Source organism: Hakea prostrata, chromosome 5 (genome assembly GCF_041222555.1).
Source record: "Hakea prostrata isolate BN-2017 chromosome 5, UWA_Hpros_2, whole genome shotgun sequence".
NCBI lineage: Eukaryota > Viridiplantae > Streptophyta > Magnoliopsida > Proteales > Proteaceae > Hakea > Hakea prostrata.
The window spans coordinates 20,755,044-20,765,146 of NC_142604.1; positions in this window are offsets into that span (position 1 = coordinate 20,755,044).

Below are 10,103 nucleotides of genomic sequence, written 5' to 3' on the forward strand. Positions count from 1 at the left end.
ACCGGCCCAATCAACATCCGAAAAGGCAAATAAATTCATAGTAGATGTCGGGGAAAAGAAAAGACCCATGGTTAATGTCCCATGTAAGTAACGTAAGATACTCTTAACAGCACTCCAATGGACATCCGTAGGAGCATGCATAAACTGAGCAACCCGATTAACAGCAAATCCAATATCAGAACGAGTATTAGCAAGATATTGAAGAGATCCAACTGTATGCCTGTATTTGGTTCCATCAGATAATAACGTCCCATTAGAAAGTGATAGACTAGCCCCAGAAGCAATAGGTGTTGAAACCGGTTTAGCATAACTCATTTTTGTATGGGCCAGCAAATCTGTGATATATTTCCTCTGTGACAAAAACAAACCCTCAGAAGACTGCATCACCTCTATACCAAGAAAATAATGTAAATCCCCCAAATCTTTAATAGCAAACTATATGGCAAGAGCCTTTAGGAGAGAGGAAATAGCTGACAAACTATTCCCAGTGACAAGGATATCATCAACGTAAATGAGAAAATAAAGTGTCACAGTTGAGGTTTTGTAGTAGAAAAGAGATGTGTCAGTCTTACTTCCACAAAAACCATGAGAGGTAATAAAAGAAGTCAATCTTGTGTACCAAGCTCGAGGGGCTTGTTTAAGACCATACAAAGACTTCTTTAGTTGACAAACATGTGTAGGATACGCCAGATCAGTAAACCCCGAAGGTTGTTCCATAAAAACAATTTCATCCAAATTCCCATGGAGATATGCATTAGAGACATCAAGTTGTCGAAGTGGCCAATTATTTTGGATAGCAATTGATAGAATAATGCGAATAGTTGTATGTTTCACAACTGGACTAAACGTATCCCCAAACTCATAGTCAGGCCATTGATGATATCCCTTAGCAACAAGGCGAGCTTTATAACGCTCAATGGACCCATCCGGTTTCCTTTTAACACGAAATACCCACTTACATCCAATAACATTTTGTGAGGAAGAAGAGGGTACAAGAACCCAAGTGCCATTTTGAACCAAAGCATTGAATTCTTCATGCATGGCATGACGCCAATGAGGAGAAAGCGAGGCTTTAGAATAACATGTAGGAACCTCTAATTCTTCAACAGAAGAGCTCAAATTCATCCTAACTGTAGATTTAAGTGCTCCCGTTTTAGATCTTGTAGTCATAGGATGAAGTGGAGGCATAATTGAAGACCCATCTTGAGATGGAACTGATTGAGCTAAAGTATTAGCAACATCAACAGATTCCGAGATAGGCAGTCTAGTAACCATAGTTGGAGCCGAAGGTAGATCAGCCACTTGGACCGGATTACAGTGGGCCATAGGACCTTGATGAGGTCCATTGGTAATTACCGGATCAAGACATGGTGGGGGTGGGGCATCTTCATTAGAATTAGGTGGTGGGATTAAGCCACACATATTAATCCCATTACAACCATGATGCAGCCCATTAACAGGAGGCCCATGAAAATCAAATCCATTATTACAACCTTTAGACAGCTCAATGAACAGTAGGCCCATGAACATCAATTGCCTTATGACAACCATTAGATAACCCATTAAGACTAGGCCCAGTAACATCACACCCATTGGTAAATCCCAGATTTATATCTCTAGCAGAACAAGGGAGAACTATAGCAGGTTCAACATTAAGCCAAGCTCAAGCTTCAGGCAGAGAGGTAGTAGAAACCATTCCTTTGTACGGAAACACTTGTTCAACAAATTCAACATGTCTCGAAACATAGACTTTTCCAGTAGCAGGCTCCAAACAAAGATACCCTTTATAAGAAGAATGATATCCTAGAAATACACATGGTTTAGATCAAACATCAAGTTTGGATTTAGTATAAGGCCTAAGCCATGGATAACAGAGACTACCAAAAACCTTCAAGGCATAATAATCTGGCTTGACAGAGAACAATAGCTCAAGTGGAGACTTATTACCAAACTTTTCCATAGGTAATCGATTAAACAAGTAGACAGCCGTCCAAACACAAGCAGTCCAAAATATTTTAAGCAAACCAGCTTGATACATTAAAGCTAATCCAGACTCCAAAATGTGCCTATGCTTACGTTCTGCAACACCGTTTTGAGAAGGTGTATAAGGGCAAGACATTTGAAAAGTAATCCCATTCGCACCCAACATGTCAGACATTACCTTAAACTCAGTTCCACCATCACTTTGCAGGCAACAAATCTTCAGAGAAAAATAGTTTTCTACTAAAGCCTTTAACCTCAAGAATACATCATGCAAATCAGACTTATGCTTCAAAGTATACAACCAGGTATATCTTGTAAAATCATCTACAAAAACAACGTAGTATCGAAATTTATCAAAAGAAGTAATAAGAGCATGTCCCCATACATCTGTATGTATTAGATCAAGAGGCCTACGACTAAAAGTTTGAGACAACTGAAAAGGTAATCTGTGATTGTGAGAACATTTACAAGCATCACACACAGCAAAACCAGAAGTGGGTAAGCCAAGACCCCGAAGCACAGCACTAGTTCTTTGAGGTGCTGGATGTCCTAACCTTCTATGCCAGTCAACCATAGAAGCTTTAGAAGAATACAATCCAGTACGCATCATACAATCTTGATTAGCAGATTGAGCAATCAACACCTTTATGCAGCAACAAAAAATCAGTTGAAAACTCCACAATGTAAAGTCCATTAACTGCTTTCCCCTCCAACAAAACTGATCTGAGTCTTCAAATCCTTACCACATAAGAGTTGGAGAAAAATTCAAAACAAACATTATTATCCATCAAAAATCTTGAAACAAAGAGGAGGCTATACTTAATATCTGGAACACACAACACATTTGACAAAGCAAAGCAATGACCAGATGTTGAAACAGTAGCACTACCAATGTGTGAAATCATAACAGAACAACCATTACCTACAAATACATTCTTTGATCCAGTATATGGCTCATGAACAGCAAGATGAGCAAGATCTGCAGTCAAATGACCGTTAGATCCAGTATCCAAAATCCAAACTGAAGAATTCTTAGAAGATTTAGCAGAAAACAACTTAGAGGAAGAAATCACATATGCACAATAAATCTCACCAACAAAAGCATGGTTGAACCTCTGCGGACATTGAGAACATAGATGTCCTGGAGTGCAGACACAATTGATAGATAGGGCGATTTTCATTCATAAAAGATGGAGAGTTGTAGTCTCCGGTTCGTGACTGATTACCAACACAATCAGAGTTAGTAGCATACCTCCCATAGGACCTACCACCAGAAAATCGACCATAATTCCTCCCATAGGAGCGATGAATCCAAGGCCTCCATCCTCTACCAAAACGATTACCAGTATTACGAGCAACAAACTGAGAATCAAATGTAGAAGAACGAGAACTACCTTCAGCATGAGCAACATTCATAGTCGCAAGATTTGCAGTTACAACCGAACTAACAGAGGTTGAAGCAGAAGCATTCAAATGAAGCTCATGAGTTAGCAAGAAACCATAAAGATCTGAAAAAGTAATTGTATCGGCACGTAGGCGAACATAAGTAGAAAAATCATTCCATGATTCTCCAAGACCCCTCAGCGTTGAAAGAGCAAGATCTTCATCAGAGACCGGTGAATCTACCACAGCTAGAGCATCAGCAAGACTTATGATTTGAAGAAGATAGTCAAACACAGAAGAAGACCCTCGCTGAATATGAAACAACCGATCTTTGAGATCAAGAATTCTTGCTTTAGAATTTGATGCAAACACACGATTGAGGATCTTGTAACCCAAGAAACTTTTAAAAATTATTTTTATTTATTTTCTTGTAAAAATCTTATCTGAAATTTATAATTATACATGAGATGCACGAGGAGGGTTTAAAAAATGAAAATTGAATTGGTTCTCCGGATTGGATTGAGGGAGATCCCAGGGTTTGAATTCTTGTTTGTTTATGTATCTGTCAGCTCATGATATGTGGCATTTTTCATATGCAAATTGAATTTGCATCTAATATTTATTTTGAGTTGAATTGGAATTTTATATGTATATTATCTGCAAACATCCACAAGACAAAACTCGTCCTCTAGGGCTAACCTAGTGGTTTAAAGGTTTGTTGCGCATGTTAAGTGTAACCGTGATTCCTACAAAAGTGAGTTAGGATTTTATTTTGTTGCATTAATTGTCTTTCCTGCATTTTTCATTTTTCTTTATTCTTGCTTGAGGACAAGCTTAGTCTAAGTGTGGGGGAATTCTGATGAGCACATTTATATGTGTAATCTTAGGGGATAAAGCATGCATTTTACATAAGCAAGTATTTGGAGTTTTATGTTGCTTTTGCAAATTTTAGGACTTTTCAAGACTTAAGCAAGTATTTGGAGTTTTGGGTATGAAACATGCAATTTCACACGTCAAGAGGTCCATTCAAATTCTCAAATGCGAAAATGGGCTTGATTTGGAGCATGATGGGCTAGAGATGTGATTATGGGCCAACTACAAAATATTTTAGAAATAAAGAAGCCAATTTTGATATACGGTTGAGATTAGCTAGGATTTTTATTTTATTTTACTTTATTTTAATTGAAAAATGTATGGGGCCCACAAATAGTCAAAGATTAGGGTTTTCTAATTTTCTCCTATAAATAGACCCTCCCCTCTTAGACCTAGAAACACTTCCTTTCTCTCTAGTTTTTTTAGCCATCTACACCTTCTAATCTCTTTAGCTTGTTTAGGTTTTCTTTGTTCTTTTATTACTTTGTGGGATTCTATTTTCTAAATTGAATGTTTAGGTTCAATTTTTTTTATGTAATTCATTAGTTTATTCAAGTTGGTTAGTTTTTATGCAAGTGTATTTCCATTCTTTTGATTAATGCAAATTATAATTTAAATTTAAATTTCGAGTTCAAGCTTCAAGTTCGAGTTTATTTTTTTCAAGAGGATTTGTTTTTCTCTAGGTCTAGCAATTGCAGATTTGGATCATTCTAGATCTGGTTGTTAGGGTTGGTTGAGATTCAAATCGATTGGTCAAGGATTATTTTTTTCATTGAAGATTCAAAGATGCAAGTAAGTAGCCTTCATCAGTAATCTTCTCTTCCCCCCTCAATTCCCACTTTTGTTTGCCCCTCCATATTCTTAAGTTAGGATTTATTTTTTAGCATTTATTTATTATTCCCCTTTCCCCCTGGGTCCTTGATCAAAGATGCCTATAGTCATGCCTCTCTTTGGTTAAGGTTTTCATTTCCATTTTATTGTTTTGTTATTTACTTTCTACATTTTTCTCTCTCTTTAATATCCATTATTGTTCTCCTTTCCCCCTGGGTCCTTGATTAAAGTTGCCTACAGTCATGCCTCTCTTTGGTTAAGGTTTCTCTTTTCCTTTTATTGCTTTGTTATTTACTTTCTGCATTTTTTATTCCTGCCTTTTATTTATGCGTTTTTATTTTTTTTATTTATTAGATGATGAATGGTTAGGTTATGTTTGTTATTTTTAGTCTCAATTCGATCGCATTAGATGTATGTGTTAGGACCGCTCATTTAGTTTAATTAATCAGTTAAAATTTTGAATCATTGCACTCTCACATTACCATTAAGAGGTTAAATTCTAAAGTGGCATATCTCCTTAAGATTGATCCGTTAGCTATACGATACCATGCGCTTGCGATTATTTTTATTTTGCAAGCAGGTTTTGCAAATAGGGATTGATTGGGCCCCTACTATTTCCTTCCCCTTCTTGGGTTGATAGGCCTTAGCCCGATAGTCTCTACTCCCCGAGCGCTCTCTTCTCTTTTCTCCAGTTGTTCTTTTCTTTCGATCGTCCTCGCAACGCTTAATGTAATTGGCCAGATGTCTTTGGGGTATTAATCTTTCAATATCCGCCTTCAAATGTCTACATTCATTGGTGTAGTGCCCATAATCCCTATGGAAACAACAATACTTGTGTGTATTCCTTTCTCCACGCTTGGCTACCATCTTAGGTGGCCATCTCAGGATATCTTGATCCTTAATTTGCATTAGGATCTCAAATCGTCGAGCATTCAGAGGGGTATATTCTGCATGGTCGGGTGAGCGTTGTCTCCATCCCAATCGTCCTTTGCCTCCCCGATCACTATTTTGTGCTCTCGAGTGCTAGCTTTTTTTCTGAAGCTTTCTACTCTTTATTTGTTGCTTTCATCTCTCCTTGTTGAGCATCAATGGTTTCTGTCACTACTACTTTCTTCTGGCATCTTTGAACAAGTTCGGGGTAAGTGATTGGCATATCCGTAACAGGAAACTCCAGGAGTTGTGTGTTAGAAAGGCCTGTGAATAGCTATTTTGGCTATCTGTTCATCAAGGTTCTCAATCTCCATGGTAGCTTTATTGAACCTCTATAGAATCCCAAATGGACTCGTTCTTTGCTTCTTTGACAGTGAACAAGGTCTCCTCGGTCTTCTTGGTATGAATTCCACTTTGGAATTGACCGATAAACTTTAGGGCAAGTTCATCAAAATTAGCAATTCTTCCCGATGTTAAGTTCGAGAACCATTTTTAAGCTGCTCCCATCAATGACAACCCGAACACTTTGCATAGGATTTTATCTAAATTGCTAACCACCGCCATTGTCTGCTGGTAGTAACTCATATGGGCTATTGGGTCTCCAAACGCATCAAACAAAGAGAAAGTAGAAAGCAGCCTAAAGTTGTGGGGAATTCATACTGGCTATTGCCTCCACAAACAGGGTCTTTCTAATGATCGAGTATATGTCATCGGTCCTTTTGCCTCTTGTGAGTTGTCCTAACTTCTTATTGATGTTGGCCAACTCTCGATCAATTTGCACAACCCGAGTGCTTGTTGTTCAGACGTTGTCCCGGCCCAATCGTTGGGATGTTGTCGTGTGTGTCACATCCACCCTAAGGGTACCCTATCTGGATTACCCGGTGGAGTGATCCACAGCCCAAAAGATCAAGTTTAGGAACGATCATATCCATTTAGCACAATAATTTAATCAAAAGCAAGAACAAATCAAAATTTTCAAATAACTTAATAATAAAAGTCAAGGAAGAATCTCAGAAGAATCACAAAGAGCATCAGAGTGCGGAAAGATACTAATAAAATAATTAATCAAAATGTGAAATGAGGCGAAAACCCATTCTACGATAACAATGGAAGGTAGATCGAGATATGGTGCATGTTACAACCAGTTCTTAAAAGAAGCGAAAGGAAAGGTAAACAACTAAATTACAGTTTCTTCTAACTTATACAATGTTTCCTAAATAACAAAATTATAAGAAACTAAGCCAGGCCGCATCTGCTCCTGACAAATATCAATCTTGGACTGCTAATCTTTATCAACGTGTTCACTGCCACCAGTGTAGTACGAGTCACCAACTTGGTCTTCAGAGTGTTGACTGTCACAATCAACAGTAGTAGTACCTACAGAAAAGTCTAACAAAATATGTTGCAAAAAGGAGTGAGTTCAGAAGAACTCGACAAGGTAGTCATTCTATAAAACATAAGCCATATGATACAAACCATAACATGATGCAATATGATATGAAACACATGATGCAAGTATGGTTCTAACTCTACGAATGTTGGTCTCTAAGGTAGACATGCTTTAAGTCATAGCACCATACATCTTTAGGTCGTCTGTCACTCTCCCTCAATCATACATGATATCTTGGGTCTGCTGGGGTAATTGGGTAAAGTCCTCATCAAAACCATGGTTGGGGATTAAGTCATCACTCTCTCACATCACCATTGGTATAAGTATTGGCGCATGTCACAGCATAGCCTAGCCCAATGCAAGTCATCTACTCAATCATATCATGTCAGATCCGGATACTTTCCCTATGGCACCAACCAACTCGGTTCCGTATCCTTCATACTAGAGTCAACGTATCCTATGGCACCGACCAACTCGGACTACGGACTCATCAACCCTATTGGTCATCCACAAATGGTAAACGGGAAGCTCTCACGTCCTCTCACGGGTTGGTTACCGGTCTTGAGTGCCCGTGAGCCCAGGTCTATCCATTTGCAACCCTACCAATAAATGGTCCCTTTCGGGTATCCGCAGTATGGTTTAAATCCTCTCACGGAGTGGTTACCGGTCTTGAGCGTCCATCAACCATACTCTCTACCATGGGTCGTTCGGTCTCAATACCCTTCCGATTCGGGTCTAATACAACAAGGATAATCCTAACCATATACCTAGACAATCCTATGTATGTCATCCAATAACCCGGGAAAGTGTCGATGGACACCTTCGGAGAATATCCCATACTATTCCCTCCGATGCCCAAGGACAGAAGCGTCAATAGGACACTCCCCAATCCCAAGTTATACCTAGGCAATCACATACCCAAGTCCATCATATCTCATACATTTGATACATCATCATGATAAAAGTTAAATCATAACATCAAACTGATCCATCATATGTACAAGTACAAGAATGATAACTCATTATAACAAGAGAGTATGAAATCGCATTACTACAGTTCTAAAACATGTATAGCAGTCCTATAATATTCAAAAGCAATTAAGAGACTATTTTCACTAAGTATAAACACCAAAACATAAGTTCATAGCCTATGTGTTTATGGAGATAACCATCCTTACCTTAATCAAGTCGAAAATAAAATCAAAGATCACCAAGAATAGTCCCAAAAATCAGTGTTGGTACCCTAGACAACATACAAGTAATATCAGAGAAGAAAACAATCGAATTGGAGGTCAAATGAAGCAATTCGGCCAAGTACAGGGATGTTAACATCTCTTGGTTGACTGGCTTGGTCGACTGTCAGTCGACCAAGACTTGGTAACAATGGGCATAATTTAAGATTTGGCCTGAAACTGACCTTCCGGTGCTCCGATCGACACGAAATTTGGAGGGCATGATTATAACAATATGATGACACTACACACTAAATTTCATGACGATCCAACGGTCCAATTGAAAACCCCCAAATCAAAGCCCTATGTTCTATATGATAAATATCAAGAATCGAATTGGAATTGATTGAAATTGTAAAGAATGGTGGGAATCAATCAAGTGAATGTTAAGAATTAAATTAGAATCATGAATTCATAATAATCTAAACCTAACATGCATCTACATATCAGTTTTGAATCAAGAATAGGTTGAAATGAAAGGAATCAAAGCAATGAAATGCAAGCAATCCTAATGGGAGCATAACATAGCAAGAGTGGGGTGATAATCATGGAATTGAAAGGGGGAAACTCATGGTTAAGTGTTTGCAAGGTTGCAGCACTTCAACCATGGTCTTAAGATCATAAATTGATAGAATAATGAGTAGATTAGAAGAAGAATAAGAGGAATCATACCTTGAGTTGATGATTGAGGTGGAAAACTAATGATTGGAGTCAATGATCTTCACAAACACCAAGGAAGGCCCAAGAGAGTGTCACTTTTCGTTCTCTGGAGTGCCAATGATCAGGATAGACCCTCATTCACAAGTTCCAAAAAGGTAGGGTCAAATTGGTAAATATTTTTGTGATTTTCGAATTCCATTACTGTTGGTCGGCTGGCTGGTTGACTGGCCAGTCGACCAGGCAGTCAACCAAGACATGAACATCAACTTTGGACAGGGATTCAGAGGGCTATACTGGGTCAAATTGAGTGGGGTTTTCTCCTACAAGTCAATCAAGAAGTCTAGTTTCCAGAAATATTTTTGGATTGAGCACGGAAGTTCATTAGGTGCTTCAAATAACTCAATCTTCTTCAATGCGCAGACAGGATTGGCCAAACATAGTTCAGCAACTTCGGACAAGGATTCGAAAGGCTATACAAGGTCAAATTGAGTGGGGTTTTATTCTACAACTCCATCAAGAAGTCTAGTTTCAGGAAATACCTTCGGATCAAGCACGGGAGTTCATTAGGTCCACCAACTAAGCTCACCTTCTTCAGGCTGCAGATTCAAAATTAACACTGACAATGCTCTCAAATGAGGGGCATCATCGACAATGTCCAAGGGCTTGGGCTCCGACACCAAATCATTAATCAAAAGGGTCCACAAGTCTCTATTTCCCCCACTTCAGGTCAAACACCATGTCTTCCATAAGGAGGGCCCACAAGGAAAACTTCCATCATTTCGGGACATGGATCTACACTAAGGGAAAGATTGGACATGACT